The following is a 16573-nucleotide window of genomic DNA, read 5'->3' as shown; positions in this document are numbered from 1 at the left end:
TTCACGCTACGCTGAGACAGCACCTGTACCGACCGGTTCCGCTCAAGAAGTAGCAAATTTCTTTTCGCGATCAATTTTATTGCGTCATGGCGCTCCTCGGGTGCTCCTAAGTGACCGCGGGACGGCCTTCTTATCGGCAGTCGTTGCTGAAGTTTTTCACGCGTCATCCACCCTTCATAAGGCAACCTCAAGCTACCATCCTCAGACTAACGGGCTGACTGAGCGATTTCACCGCACCTTATCGGATATGATCTCCATGTACATCACACCGGATCATCGAAATTGGGACACTATTCTACCATTCGTCAGTTTCGCCTATAACACAGCAGTACAGCGGACTACCGGTTATTCTCCATTTTTCCTCGTTTATGGCCGTCCTCCCACTACAATTCTCGACGCTTCCTTCTTCTCTACGCCCGACTACTCCACATAAGTACCTACCCATTTTTTATCTCGTGTGGCCAGATGCCGTCATCTTGCCCGCCTCAACACAGCAGCGTGCCAGGAAGTTCGCAAGAGTCGCTACGATTCTACGCATCGCGTGGTCTCTTATCGTCCCGGTGACGAAGTACTGCTTTATACACCACTGCGCACCCCTGGCCTTAGTGACAAATTCCACCACCGCTACCTTGATCGCTACGAGATCATCATCCAAACTTCTCCAGTTAACTACAAAGTCACGCCTGTTGATACCCCAGCCGATCGACGCCACCATGGAACTGAAATTGTTCATGTTTCTCGCTTGAAACCGTTTGTGCGCCGCGGTACATTGTGTAATTAGGAGCGGCCAAGCTGGCCGCTTCCGACCCCCCGGGCAGATTGTGTGAGCCTTCTGTGGACCTTCTTTCATTTGTACATGCCATGATCTTCTTCTTTCATTTGTACATACCATCATCATCGTCCCGCGGCGCCGGCTCCGGCGCGCTAATGATATTGTCAATATTGACAGGGATATAAAGTTTTTATATATGCCGACGACAAGAGTAATTGTTTCGCTGTAAAAGATCTTTAGGAGTTAGTAAAGTTATGTAATAGAACAATGATAATGCTGGATAAATCCTCTAGATTTAAAGATATCTGCGCGTGAATAAAAAGAAACCAAACGCAGTGGTATTTCGCCCGAAAACCAAACCAGTGTCTGCTCAGACTTCTATTACATTTAACTCTAGATTGATAGAAATAGTTATTTTAAATGCCTTGGGGTCACCTTGTCTTCACTATGTTATGGGAACATCAAGTAACTCGCGTTGTCAAGCAATTGGCCAGAGTAACTGGCATGATCGGTTGCATGAGACCCATTCTTGCCAAGTCACTCAAACTACTTCTTTATAACCCACATTGTTATTCTTATATAAATTACTGCCACCTTGTGCGGAGAACTGCAACACATTCCAAATCCAAATCTACTTTATTTCCAACCTACAAGTTGGGGGCCCCCAGAAAAAAAGCTGTCACAGACAGCTTTACTTGGACCTGGGGGCCTACAGGCAGCATCTCGCAGTGGATTTCACAGCACAATCAAAATGAATATGTACATGCGATCAAAAGCAAAAGAATTATACACACATCAGATTTCAGAAATGAATATGAACATCGCATTAATATTCATTGCCTCATCAAAAAATTTTTAATTCGTGTCTAAATGTGTTAAGCGGGGCAGTAAAGTCAATGTGGGCTTTAAGTTTATTATAAAGTGATGGCATGCGGTAGTCAAGAGTGTCCCGGCCATAATTTGTTCGTTGTGTGGCACTGGTTTTAGCTCCCTATGTAAACTGTAAGCATGCAAGGGACGGTGCGTATCATTGGGAAGGTTACGTTTGTGTATATAGAGAGACAGTTTGTAATCATATAATTTAGTTGCTTGCAGCATATTATGTTCAGTCTCCTGTCTCCGTAAAATTCACACCTTACAAAAAAGAGTTTTTCGCTGTGTATTTAATGTTAAATACAGGTCACCCAGCAAAGGTCTCTTTCTTGAAGCTGGTGTGATAGCCCTCTTTGAGTTGTATTAATACCGTTTAAGCATTCGTCCTAAAGTATAAATTAAAAATAAATAGTTTTCGGAACTTTGCAAAGTTGAAAGAAAAAACAGTAGAATACCCCCTGAGACAGCCTGAAAACTGGATAGTGCAAACTGCACGCCTAAACTACGGACGAGAAAGCTTGCAACATACACTTCCGTCCCTCTTGAATGCTTCCTCGTCTGTAAACTTTGACTTCTTTAATTGCATGTATGTATAGAAGGTTTAGCCACAAAGCTATAACTGTTGTTGTTGTTTTTTTGTTCTAAGATATACATATGGTTTCATGAAAGTATCAATCATATGTTGCAAACTGCTCTTTTGTTGCTGTTTCTGTTCAGTTCGCAGTAAATGATGTTGCAATGTACTCAGCTATCTGCTGCTCGTCTTTTGTCTTCTTGCAAACTACTCATCTTCTTTTTTTTGCGGTCTCTGTTCAATTCGCAGGGAATAATGCTGCACAGTTCCTAGTTATCTGCTGCTCGTTTATATCTCAATTATTTTTCCTTTTCTTTTTTTGTTTGTATAAGACTACAAGTGAATGAATGATTCGTTGTTTGTCTGCTGCTGCTACTATGCAAGTGGGGGCTGTGGCTTTGTCAAGCTGTTTTTTTTACAGCTTTTTCTGCAGCTCCTCTGTCCGAATAATTTTTGAGGCAGAAATAAAAATTATTAATAGTAACATTGTTACGGTACGCAGTGAAAGAAACGATGACGAAGTGCTGCGCTAGTAGAGAAAGACGACGCTGCAGCTACGTCTGGTTCTTCTGTGAGTGTGTCCCTGACGGTGAACTGTTGCGGCTACGACGTACCATCGCCTCCTAATATCTCAACGTGCCTCGTAACATCTTGGTGGAGCTGCTGGGTAAGACACCAATACCACAAGCTGGATCTCCGTAGTGGCCGCCAACTTGGTGCTAGCACTATGCAGTCCGACGCAGCTACCTCCACAGCGGCACAACCAGCGCCCACTGTCGTCGTTGCGCAGCCTCGTGATCAGGGAACCTTTTGCGGCACCGATGACATCGACGTCGAAGACTGGCTCGCTATGTACGAGCGCGTCAGTAAGCACAACCGATGGGACGCAACGTTGATGCTTGCAAATGTTATTTTCTACCTGGCTGGTACGGCGCGCGTCTGGTTCGAGACGCACGAAAAAGATCTAACATCCTGGGACATGTGCAAAGAGAAGCTTCGGGATCTCTTTGGCAAGCCAATCGGACGCAAGCTCGGCGCTAAAAAGGACCTGGCATCGCGAGCACAGTCGTCGACCGAATCATATCTGTCGTACATACAAGACGTACTAGCTCTATGCCGCAAAGTGAACAGCGCCATGCCCGAGTGTGACAAGGTGGGCCACATCTTAAAGCGCATTGCTGACGACGCTTTCAACCTTCTATTTTTCAAAGATTGTACGACGGTCGACTCCGTCCTCGAGGTATGCCGGCGGTTTGAGCAAGCTAAACATCGTCGTATTGCTCCCCGCTTCGACCGCTTGCCAAACACAGTTGCTACGTCTTCGTGCGAGGATCTGCCAACACTGCAGCAGCCGTCCCATGAGCCAAACTTGACCAGGATCGTTCGCAGAGAGCTGGAGGCAATGGCCCCCGTCGCATTCACACCTCAGCCGGCGGATGCTACTATAGCACTTATTCAAGCTGTCGTTCGCCAAGAATTCGCGAACTGGGCCTTAATGCGATCGTAAGCCTTAGCTCTGGTCAGCCGTCCGCACAGCCATCTGTCCAGCCCACCGTTCCGGTGGTAGCTGCTGCGGCTCCGACTGCGCCCTTCCCGACGTGATACCCCGGATCTACCCGACGCTACCGCAACCCAGAAGAATGGCGGACCTTCGACAACCGACCCATCTGCTTCAACTGCTCACGTGCCGGCCACATTTCTCGCCATTGCCGCAGCCGTTGGGTTCCGCCACATCGACCTCGCTTCTATCATGATCGCAGCACCGCCTACGGACCACACCCAACCTCTCTCCGTGATATGCCCTCTCGTGACTTTAACCCGCCATCCCCGCGCATGTCCAGCCGATCGCCGTCTCCCCAGACTCGCCGTTCCCGCTCGCCCCTACCTCACCGTTCCTCGTCCCCTCACTTCTCTGGCCCGCTCCCGGAAAACTGATCAATGCAGCTCCCGGAGGTGAAGCTGCATTGACGACCCGGCCCGAAAATCCTCTGCTGACCCTCACTCATCGCCGCAATCTTCTAGATATCTGTGTAGATGGTGTGCCTGTTACCGCCCTGATTGACACTGGTGCCCAAATTTCCGTCCTCAGCTCTTCGTTTCGCCGCCGACTCAAAAAAGTTGTCACACCCGCCTCTTCATCAGCCGTTCGTGTCGCCGATGGAGGCGTCGCTGCCGTCGTGGGACTTTGCACTGCGCGCGTGAGCATTTGTGGTCGAACTACCCCTGTGCTCTTCACTGTAATCGACCGCTGCCCTCACGATGTGATCCTCGGCATCGACTGTTTAACGGCGCACTCTGCCCTGATTGATTGTTCAAGTGGCCTCCTTCGCTTAGACCTGCCTTTCTGCTCCGACCGCACAGATATCAAGCCACGCCTCTGCTCCGTCGAGTTTGTTCGCCTACTGCCCGAAGCTGCCATGTAGGTTCCTTTGGCCCCGTTTCCTGCTATTCCTGATGGTACATACGTCACTTGTCCAATCACCGATGTTGTTCTCCACCGTAACGTCATACTCCCTCACACTGTCCTGACCGTCACAGATAACAGAACCCATCTTCCCGTCCTTAACTTTAGCCACTCTGTCCAAGTTTTGCCCCATGGCATTGCACTCGCTGACTTGCTTCCGTTGGCTGACTGCGAAGTTTCTGCCCTCAAGCCTGTGCCTCTGTCTGAACCCCCCGTATCAGCTTCTCGTTCGACCCTTTTTACTTCCATGATAGCACCGGATTTGACACCTCAGCAAGCCGGTGCTCTCTCCGACGTTTTGCTTTCGTACAAGGACATTTTTGAATTTGCCGACCGACCTTTGGCCCAGGCATCGGTCGTTACCGATCGCATCAATACTGGTGATGCCAGCCCTATTCACAGAAGGCCTTATCGAGTCTCTCTTGCTGAGCGCCACGTGATACAGAAGGAGGTCGACAAGATGTTGACAAATAATATTATTGAGCCTTCCTGCAGTCCCTGGGCGTCTCCTGTCGTTTTAGTAAAAAAGAAAGATCAAACTTGGAGATTCTGTGTAGATTACCGCCACCTCAATCAGATCACTAAAAAAGACGTTTATCCGCTCCCGAGAATAGACGACGCCCTCGACTGCTTGTATGGTGCCAGCTATTTTTCCTCGATCGACATGCGTTCCGGCTACTGGCAAATAGCTGTCGACGAACGGGATCGAGAGAAAACCGCATTTGTCACCCCTGACTGACTATACCAATTCAAGGTCATGCCATTTGGCCTCTGTAACGTTCCTGCGACCTTCGAGCGCATGATGGACTCGCTTCTCCGTGGCTTCAAGTGGACAACGTGCTTAGGCTGCTTAGATGACGCTGTCGTTTTCTCTCCCACGTTCACAAGTCGCCTTGAACGGCTTTCTACGATACTGGCAGTCTTTCGCCGCTCCGGTCTTCAACTCAACGCAAAAAAATGCAGCTTCGGCCGCCGCCAGATCAAAATCCTGGGACATTTGGTTGACGAAAATAGTGTGCAGCCCGACCCTGATAAAGTTCGTGCAGTCCGCGAGTTTCCTACGCCACGTAATACAAGTGATGTGCGAAGTTTTCTCGGGCTCTGCTCCTACTTCCGTCGCTTCATTCGGAACTTTGCTGACCTAGCACGTCCCCTTACCTCCCTTTTGCAGAAAAACGTGAATTTCTCGTGGAGCCACGAACAAGCTCAGGCCTTCACAACGCTCATTTCCGCGCTCACCGCTCCTCCTGTACTGGCGCACTTCGACCCGTCTGCGCCTACAGAACTGCGCACCGACGCTAGCGGACATGGTATTGGCGCCATCCTTGCCCAGTACCAGCACGGCCACTCTCGTGTGATTGCCTATGCCAGCCGCCTTCTATCTCAGTCCGAGCGCAATTATTCCATTACGGAGCGCGAATGCCTTGCACTTGTTTGCACCAAATTCCGCCCTTATTTGTTTGGGCGGGCCTTCAGCGTAGTGACGGACCATCATGCCTTGTGTTGGTTGTCATCACTTAAGGACCCTACTGGCCGCTTAGGTCGCTGGGCCTTGCGATTACAAGAATACACGGTTACTGTTGTTTACAAGTCAGGCCGCCTACATCAAGACGCCGACTGCTTGTCCCGCCACCCCGTTGACCCTCCTGAACTTCCTGACAATACTGCTGACGACCGCGTTTTGTCCATTTCGAACTTTCTCCACATCGGCGTCGAACAGAGTCGTGATCCTTCCCTGCGCCCCATTATTGATCACCTGCGCAACGACAGCACCGATCCGCCCATCAGTATGTTTGTGCTGCTTAATAACACATTATACCGACGCAGTATGCGCCCAGATGGTGTAGACCTTTTGCTTGTTGTCCCGACACATCTACGCTCTGCTGTTCTTGCCCACCTTCATGATGCTCCTACAGCAGGGCACCTAGGAGTGTCCCGCACGTACGACAATGTTCGACGGCGATTTTACTGGCTTGGACTCTACCGCTCTGTTCGTCGCTACGTCGCCGCATGTGAGCTGTTCCAGCGCAGGAAGACCCCGTCTCTTCACCCTAGTGGGCCCCTGCAACCACTCGCAGTTCCAACTGAGCCCTTTTCTCGAGTTGGTCTCGACCTGCTCGGGCCATTCCCCACATCGACTTCAGGGAACAAATGGATTGCCGTAGCGACCGATTACGCCACCCGGTATGCCATAACCAGAGCTATCCCCACCAGCTGTGCCTCCGACGTTGCAGACTTTCTTTTGCATGATGTCATCTTGCTTCATGGTGCTCCTCGTCAACTGCTCACCGATCGCGGTCGCTGCTTCCTTTCTAAAGTTGTTAATGACCTTCTGCGCTCATGCGCCACGCGCCACAACTTCACAACGGCCTACCATCCACAAACGAACGGTCTTACTGAGCGCCTTAATCGTACCCTGACCGATATGATGTCAATGTATGTTTCTGACCATCACCGTGACTGGGACATCTCTTTACCTTTCATAACATTCGCTTATAACTCCTCACGGCATGATACCACCGGATACTCTCCCTTTTATCTACTCTTCGGCCGCGACCCTCTACTTCCCTTCGACACCTTACTGCCTCTTGACGATTCCTCCTGCAGTTACGCTTCTGATGCCATCGCCCGCGCTGATGCCGCCCGTCATATTGCTCGAGACCGGCTTCGTGCGTCCCAGCGTTCTCAAAAGCACCGTTACGATCTCCAGCACCGTGACGCCTACTGCCCTCCTGGCTCCCTCGTACTCCTCTGGCTCCCTGCTCGACGTGTAGGCATGTGCGAGAAACTTCTGCCCCGCTACGTGGGCCCTTACCAGGTCTTGCGGCAACTTACCGACGTGACGTACGAGATTATGCCTGTGAACCGCCACTCCCCGGCAAACCATCATCCAGAAGTCGTGCATGTCGCCCGTCTAAAACCTTATATATCGCGCTCTCTGTAGTCTACGCACCGGGACTGTGCTTCTTCCGCGGGGGGGTATTGTTACGGTACGCAGTGAAAGAGACGATGACGAAGTGCTGGGCTAGTGGAGAAAGACGACGCTGCAGCTACGTCTGGTTCTCCTGTGAGTGTGTCCCTGACGGTGAACTGTTGCGGCTACGACGTACCATCGCCTCCTAATATCTCGACGTGCCTCGTAACAATATTATTGTTATAAAATCGTGCTCCACTTCAGCGGAAAGCAGTAGCTCGAGTCACGAATGAACCGATCGAGTCACAAGAAGCGTGGGCTGCATTTTATTGCGAAAGCTATACTACGACAGCCAAAGCGAGACCTCGGGTGGCCGCAGCTACGCCCTGAAGAGGCGTAGCTACGGTTTCTTCATAAACACATCAGCGTGACATGTCATGTGAATTCATGTTACCCCTATGCTACGGGCAGGAGCTGCCAACTCTGGTCGCTCCTTTCACATGGGAGGGTGAATCAGCCAGCGAAAATGGTTCTTGCATTCTCATTAACCCTAAGATACGCAGGCACGTCCATACGGCTTGGGTGAAGCATGACTTTACATGTGGGCTGGTGACTTACGCTCTCGCGTCATGCACTTAAAGGATGAGCTTAAGTGTCCCAATAATGTAGCACCTGTCACTGATATGGCATGATAGGGGAATAATTTAGCAGGCAAAAAAAGCTTCCGCCGTTTCTTTCGCAATTCAACTAAGGGTTAACCAGAGCTAAACCACAACTAATGTTTTAAGTTATAGATTTTTTTACCGTTTACACATTTTCGAATGGTTAAGTTTACTGGGTTTAACATCACAAAGCGACTCAGGCTATAAGATACACCGTAGTGACGAACTGCTGAAATGTTGGCCACCTGAGGTTCTTTATAACATGCACGGACATCGCATAGCACACGGACGCCATTCTTATCGCCTCAATCGAAATGCATCCGCCGCGGCCGGGATTTCATTCCTTATGCTAAAGGACAGCAGTCGAGCGCCGTAACCACTGAACCACTTCAGCGGGTGTTTACACACTTTTATCTAGCTTCCTAATTTGAAACCTAGCTTCCAGCGTTTCATGGGATCGCGGTTCATTAGCGTTAGGGATCACCGGCAAGCGGCGACAATTACTAGGTAGCAGCAACTGGGCAACAAATATTCTTTTACGGACAGGAAATTGAGCCAATAATACTAGACAAAAAGGCTACGGCCCAGATAAAACTTGGGACGACAAAATTGCCATCTAAATTTGATAGTTAATTCGACATGTAAGCGGTAGTCATCCTTGCCGAACTACGCCGGCAGCATCGTACCCATTTACTCCACTGTTCGCTTTTCTCCGTGCCCTAAGTAAGCACTCGCTAATCCGCTAGACTTAAATTCAAACTCTGAAGACGTTGCACAACGCGAGGACCGCAAAAGAAATGAGACGCACGTTTTACTTAACAAACGCAGGTCCTAACCTTGCTGATGTCGCATTACATTTCTCAGTCTTGACAGAAGTTGTCACACCATCCCTAGACAAGTTGAAATTTACATAGATGCTTCTGATAAAATTCCCTAAATCTTTCGTACTGATGACGGCGTTTAAACCTTGTAAAAAGCGCAAAATACTTTCGCGTTCGCAAACCCGAGTCAGCACACGACACTTCACTACGTAAATGTCTAGACTTCAAAACGGCTCCTTTTGGTTTGTTGAGCAGCAAGCCGAGGATGGCAATGATAGTGCCGTAAGCGCTGAAAAGCTCCTTTTGTTAAACTTTCCGGCAAAAAATAGGTGAATTATTTCACAGTGTGCTGATATTACTGTTACTATCACCTACTTACAAGCCGTCGCACTCACTCCGCTTCGTTGCACCCGATAGTCAGAAGGCGCGTCATCTGCTGCGCTAGCAGATAGGTGAATGAAACTGCATTAACGGCCTCTTACGTTATGCCATGATGAAAAAAAGGTAAACTTCGACAAAATTTCTTGCAGCTTTGTTGTTTACAATACCTCATAGCGGCAGCCTACTTTGAGTACCGATTGAAAAAAAATTGGTTAGCTCGGTTAAAAAAGCTCCCGTTTTCGCTTACGGTTATATTTTTATCATGGAGTGGAAACGCGGTGCAAAAGAAGGTATATAATTTCCGTGCTCCGTTTTTCTAGAATGAATCAGCTGGCAGTAGGGGAATGCGATAAACTCTCATGTGCATACATCAAGTCAAATGTATGCGTTTAAACTTCAGCGCGTTACTTGCTGGTTCCGGTATACCATCCCAGGAGGAAACCAGCACACTGCTGGGACCAGCAAACAAAACCAACAAGCGCCCTGTTGGGACCAGCACAACCAACAGGCCGCCTGCTGGGACCAGTAGAAAACTAACAAGCACCCTGCTGAAACCAGTACAACCAGCAGAAACCCAGCAGGCAATCTGTTGGTTCTAGCACAATTAAGCAACTTCCAGCAAGCAACCAGCAGGACATTTTGATCTGGGATCTCATATGAAAAGTTCTGTCATATGTCTCATATGCAAAGTTCTGTGACTCACCGACGTCACCTAAGAGATTATGCTTCTGCAGCCCAAGTCTCCTACACAACTCCTCATCCAGAAGTCGTGCATGTCACCCGTCTGAAACACTATAATTCGCGCTCACTTGTGTAGTATACGCACCGGGACAGTGCTTCTTCCGGGGGAAGAGGAAGGGGAGGGGGTTTTGTTACGGTACTCAGTCTCGGAAACGATGATATGCTGGACTAGGGAACAACAATGTTGCTGAAGCTAGGCTGTTTGTCCTGCGAGTGTGTCCCTGACGGCGAACTGTTGCGGTTACATCGGAGTGTGGCTCGTAACAATACATTTATATTGTGGTCAATGCATCTTTAGGCGTGAAATTCATACAGTATTTCTTTTAAAGAAGTAGACGCAGACGGGCTACTTTACTGCGCAGAGCAAGATGGTTCAATACTATTATTATTATTTATTACATACTATTATTTATTTCTGCGATGCTGGAAGAACGATCATAGTTACGAAAAATAAACGCGCTTCTGAGTTTTGCATGGATTCTAAGGCGGCTATGAGCCTTTTAGTGATAGGGTCCCATATAGACTTAGCGTATTCTAATACTGAGGAGACAAGAGACTTGTACAGATGAAGTTTGACAGGAGCTGGTGTTAAGAAGTTGCGTCTAGGGTATCCAAGCGTGCTGTTAGGGGAAGCTATAGGAAAACTGACGTGTGTTTTTCACGTTAGATCTGATGTTAGAATGAAGCCGAGATATCTATAGGACAGAATTTCGCTAATCACAGCAGAAATCCTCAAAAACGGTTGAACAGACTGCCAAAGCATGGAACTTATTTGGATTCTAAATTTGGATCTCCTACCGAATATGCCATGCCACGGGGTCACATGATGTCACAAAACCCTACGACCAACCAGCGCCCGTACAGCCGTGCTGTTTCTCGAATACCACCTACCCGTGTTTTTCGCTCACTACGACGGCTCCCATGCCGACGATGCCGACGTCAACACCGACAAAGCCAGCGCCATATTTTTGGAGAACCTCTTAACGAAGTTTTGACCTCTTAGCTAACTTTTAATTCTCGGACTTTTACCTCAGGTGGTTGCAAGGGTCTAGTTATAAAGAATTCTTTCTATTCTCTACCCTTTGCATATTCTACATCCTGGTGAGTCCGCATTAGACTGTATTGTTCTGTATTGGGTTTTTGGGCACATATGGCGCAGGCTTTGTCGGTGTCGACGTCGGTATTGTCGGCATGGGCGCCGGCGTAGTCAGCGAAAAACACGAGCAGGTGGTATTCGGGATACAGCGCGGCTGTACAGGCGCTAGTTGGTAGAGAAATCGAGTTCTATCTCATACTAACTGCATGGATGTAGGATGACAATGTCGGCCCAGGAGCATATTTGCAGCTTAAAGTTCAAACTAGGGGCGCACTTTAGTGACGCTTTGAAGGTATGTCGTACACTTTTCTAAATAAACAAATCTTCACTTGCACACTGTCGTAAGGTACTTCCTTAGGTCAAAGGTCACACGACGTACAAGTCGGCTTGTTACCAAACCTTTCATACCCGCATTCGGTGGCCTAGTCGCCGCTTAGTCTGGCTCGCAACATTAGTTCACGGGTTCAAATCTCGCATAAAATTTCAGTTTTTTCACTTTCCATATAAATTCACATTCCTTGAGACTCATGCCGATCTTCTATTGTATTACATTTATTTTGATAACCTCCATTCTGCTCGTAACGTCAGTTTTAACATGGGAGTTGTGTGTTTAAAATCCCTCGTTAAGTGATGTGTCTGGGTCGTCATGAGCCTGTAGACTGATATGGATTTTTCTGCTTTCTTCTTTTTGAGATCTTTCAGTAACGTCGACAAAGTTGCCGGTGACAATGCCAGGTTGTCTGCGACACAGCAGTCTTATGCAAATGGACTAAATGAAAAAGGTTCATTGCGTTGTTCCATCTTTGCGTCACTTCTTTCTATAGGCCGTGGTGTTCCTCAACCTTGGTTTTACAGCGCCGCCTAATGATAAATACGAGAGGTCGCATCAGATGGGATAAAATCACAGGAGCATTCATACCCGACTACACGGATTAATTCTTAGAAATGGCGCTATTTTAGCGTGACTTAGAGAAAATCTCAAATTATAATCTGCACGGAATCAATTTTTACAAATCGCATTTCGAGAACACGACCTAGAACGAAATGTGATAAGATATTGCATCAAAGGTGGTCGTTGATACGAAGAATTACGTTTAGTAACAATGACAGAATTAAATTTCAGGCTTTTTTAAGGAGATTAATCGCAATTATTCGAAGCTGCGGTATATAGACCTCCTTCGTAGCCTAAGTGACTTTGAGACGATTAAGGTTGTCAGGAAAACATTAACGGCACAGGGTAAGCCCTGTACTTCTCATGCATTTTCGGCCATTTTGAGGAACATGTTTCTTAGTAATTAAACGAGGTATCCTGGTAATACATGCATCATTTTGTTCATAATTGTGTGAACTTTTTACTAAACTAGACATACTAGAACCAGTTGAAAATTAAGTTTTTTATCAAATAGTAACACTTAGTAAGGGAATTTTGGCGTTCTTTGTGCATTTAAAAATTCGTAACAAAACAACGTCTGCTGCAAATTGTTTAATTCTAGTTCAGTAGTTGCCAATCATTATGTAGATGTGTGAAAACAAATACCAGCCGTCTATCTGAAATGGTTTAAAAAATAATGGTACCTTTCGTAATAAAAAACAATTTCTGAGATAATTGAGCTCAAAGTAGAAAAAGAGGTTAACAGCATTTTTTTATTTACACAAGCACCATCAAAGTAATTGGTCTAATAGCCCCCAGCTTCGTAGTCACTGTCAACGTCGTTTCTGCGCTTTTCAGCTTATCGCTTCGCTTGCCGGGCCTCTTTTGCGAGCTGTCGTACTGCTCGGTCGGCAAAGTACATTCGCTTGCGGTCAGCTTCCTTCAGGGACTTGATGGTGTTGCGGCCAGAGTTCAATCCACAAGACTTCAAAACATTGGCTCGGGCGATGCCACCATCATTGAATGAAAGGACAGCATCCAGTGCTGCCATTCTCAGGGTCTGAAGACTAAGAAACACGTTCTTTGGCGCGCGTTCCCAAACAACATGATTGAATGACTCATTAGCGTTTTGAGTTCGCCCATGAAGGCACTTCTCCAGGAGCTCAGCCTGCGATAGCTGCCTATACACGGGTTTGATTGGTTCCAAGATAGATGCAGGCACACTCTCCTTGTGGACAAACGGTTTGCCCTCTAACTGACTTCTGTTGAAGGCACACCACGTATCGGGGCCCTTTGGGCAACGTCCGTGGCATGGGTCATTGTCCGTGGATGATAAGTGGAAGTATGTCGCCCATACAGCCTTCCGCATTTCCTCTGAATTTCCTACATTCCTTCTGATGGCCAACCCGTAGTATGTCTGGAGCTTGTCTATGACTCCATCCGTCAGTCGGCCTCGGCCGGATAGGCTTTTTAAATCAGAGAGTTTTCTTGCTTTGTTATCCTTCATCAGCCTCCGTAATCTTGTGCCCATCCTTTTTTGGGCATGACCTATGCACTCCAACTTCGATATTTCAACGGAATCACCGTATGGTATTTGTGCCTTCACAGCCATAAAAGCCTTGCTGTCATCGTCCCCAAGGTATTTGACGTACCGAACGCCATGGAACTCCTCACTTCTGCCGAAAATGCTCACTGCTCCTGGGACTTCTATTCCATCGCTGGTGCCGTGGTAATTGTGTGCTGGGGGTCCCTGTACACCCTTGATGCCACACTTTGGAGAGCGTTTAGACATAACCTCCACATCCAGTACTTTCCCAGAGTCTACGCTGGTCGCAGAGACTATACCGTTATTGGAAGTGTGGCCTCGCTTTTGCCAGCTTCCATCCAGAGCAACTGCTATGTCCTTGTCTCCTTCAGTCAGCTGCACAGCCTCATCAGCTGCCCTTTTCATCGACTCCATAGCAGCAGCTTCGATGTGAACTAAGAGCTCTCGATTATATTTCGAAAACTTTGTTGGCGGTTTAGTAAGGTTTAGCATGGCACACAGTATATTTCCTGCAGCCATTCCCTTACCTATGCACCTCAAGGCATAGACCAGCCTGAGGTTGGCTTCATAGAGGCCAGAAATTTTCTTCGACGTCTCAAATCGTTTCGCGGCACTGCATGCTTCACAGTTCAAGCTGTACAAGCACAGCTCTGTGTAACTGCGCCACTAATAACATCCATGTCCATTAGGGCATACTCCAGGCTGCTCTGTACCACATCATCGTCTTGGAAACTCACAGAAAAGCTTGAAAGCTTCGATGTTGAGGTGCTGGCCGGTTCTACGTTTGGCGTCTCAACACGTCGCGGGCGTCCATTTCCTTTTTCCGGACGACTGTAACGGTTGCCGTGAAATGAACGCTTGTTGAAACGTTTTCTTCGCCCTGGGCATGTCAACGAACGCAGGCAAAATGTATATTATTCCTTAGGAAACGCACTGGAACGCAGTTGCTCTAAGTTTGGAGAAACGTGGAAAAAAAAACGTGCGAGCGTCTAGATTGTCTTGGCTACAAGAAGAAAAACAGTTGCCAGACCGCTTTGTATATCTCGCTGATTCCAGACAAGCTTTGAAATGTGGTGAATTTTCTTTGGTAAAAATTCATGATAAACGCGGAGGGTATTCGAAAAGGGGGCATGTTCGCTCTCTACTTGGTTTCGGAAAGAGTTTTTCAACCCAAAATATGAGTGTCCAAAAAAACTGAGGCTGTGAAATATGTGTAGAAATAGATGAACTTCTCAAATTAAAAAAAAAAAAAATTCATTTTGCCTTACCCTGTGCCCAGGAAACCGTACCGGTACAAAATGCTGTAAACACTCCGCATCTCAAACTCAACGGGCGAGTGTACTCCAAACGCAACGGCAGAAACCGCTTACACAAACTCTCGGACTTCACACTCAAGAAAACGCACCAAGCATTCTTAGTCAAATGCAACAAATGATTAATCAAATGCAACAGACCATGACACAACTAACCAAACAACTCCAAGACCAACAAATTGCCACGCAAATTCAATTTGCGACAGTTCAAGAAGAATTCAATTTGAAAATCCAAATAATAACTCAGGGGGTGCGAAAACGCACGGGAATCCCCGATGACCCTCGTCTAAAAGTCCACCGAAGGTCCGCTTGCATGACAGATCTCAGCGACTGCGAGTCAGTGGCGAGCAACGCTGAAGGCTGCCTCCCCTAACCGGCAACCAAACCACCTAGAGCTCTGGCAGTGGAACTGTCGCTCCTTCAAGCAGATGTTTATTCAAAATCAACCGATACCTCCGGACGTCATCTGTCTCCAAGAAACAGGATGCGCAACATACCTCAAAGGATACCTCACATACACCCATGACACGGCACCTCAAATTGCTACACTAGTGGCCCCCACACTAACAGTCATACCGCACGACCTTCCCTTCAGTGAAATTAATCAAGTTCTCATCGAGGTCATCTCTCAAAAAAGAAGAAAGCAGAGTGTGTTTGTCCTAAACCTTTACAGTCCTCCAAGCAACACGCAGGAAGATTTCAAGCCACTTTTACTGGAATGCACACGCATAGCGGGAACGAACCCCCTTATTATTATGGGGACCTAAACGCTGTACATACGGCATGGGGCTACCACAAAGACACCCCGAAGGGAACCAAGTTGTTGGAAGTGGCTGAGCAGCTGGATATCTGTCTTATGACGGACACCATGTCCCCCACTAGAATAGGAAACAGTGTAAGCAGAGAAACCTGCCCAGACCTAGCTTTCACCAAAAACATAAGACATTGCACCTGGACCAATCTAGAAGAAACACTCGGCAGCGATCACAAAATCCTTAGCTTATCCCTAATGACAACCCGTATGAAAAGGAACATTGGCTCTACTAAAATAATGGACTGGGATAAGTTCAGACAAATTAGACCGCCACACGACGGCATCACAACAATTGAAGGTTGGGTTCAAAGCCTAAAGGATGCTCATGCAAAAACGACCCAGACCATCAACACAACGACAAAAACCCCAGAAGTAGACAGACATCTCCTACATTTATGGGAAGCCCGAAAAAGTCTATTAAAACGGTGGAAAATGAAAAAATTAAATAGAAAACTTAAAATTAAGATAGCACAGGTTACGGCTGAAGCACAAGAGTATGCTATAAAGCTCGCCAAGCAAAACTGGGCAGATTTCTGCAATTTGCTGAAAGGTACCCTAAGCACGGCTAAAGCATGGTCAATATTAAGAAGCATGATAGACCCATCAAAAACCAAAACGGCCACAAGAAGAACCCTCCACACCATAGCCCATAAATACCCGGGCACAGATGCAGACTTGATCACCGCCATGCACAGAAATACATAGGAGACCCTACTCCGGCTTGCCATATG

General features: G+C 47.5%; 1 pseudogene; it reads right to left on the bottom strand.

Moving 5' to 3' along the window:
* LOC146177533 (uncharacterized) overlaps positions 1 to 13220 on the bottom strand; it is a 40508-nt pseudogene extending 27288 nt beyond the window's left edge.
* Between the last annotated feature and the right edge of the window lie 3353 nt (positions 13221 to 16573).

Source organism: Amblyomma maculatum, chromosome 10, assembly GCF_055883805.1.
Source record: "Amblyomma maculatum isolate TAMU_Amacu chromosome 10, ASM5588380v1, whole genome shotgun sequence".
Taxonomy (NCBI): Eukaryota; Metazoa; Arthropoda; class Arachnida; order Ixodida; family Ixodidae; genus Amblyomma; species Amblyomma maculatum.
Note: the sequence above shows the minus strand (reverse complement) of the source record. Positions and strands in the feature narration are given on the sequence as shown.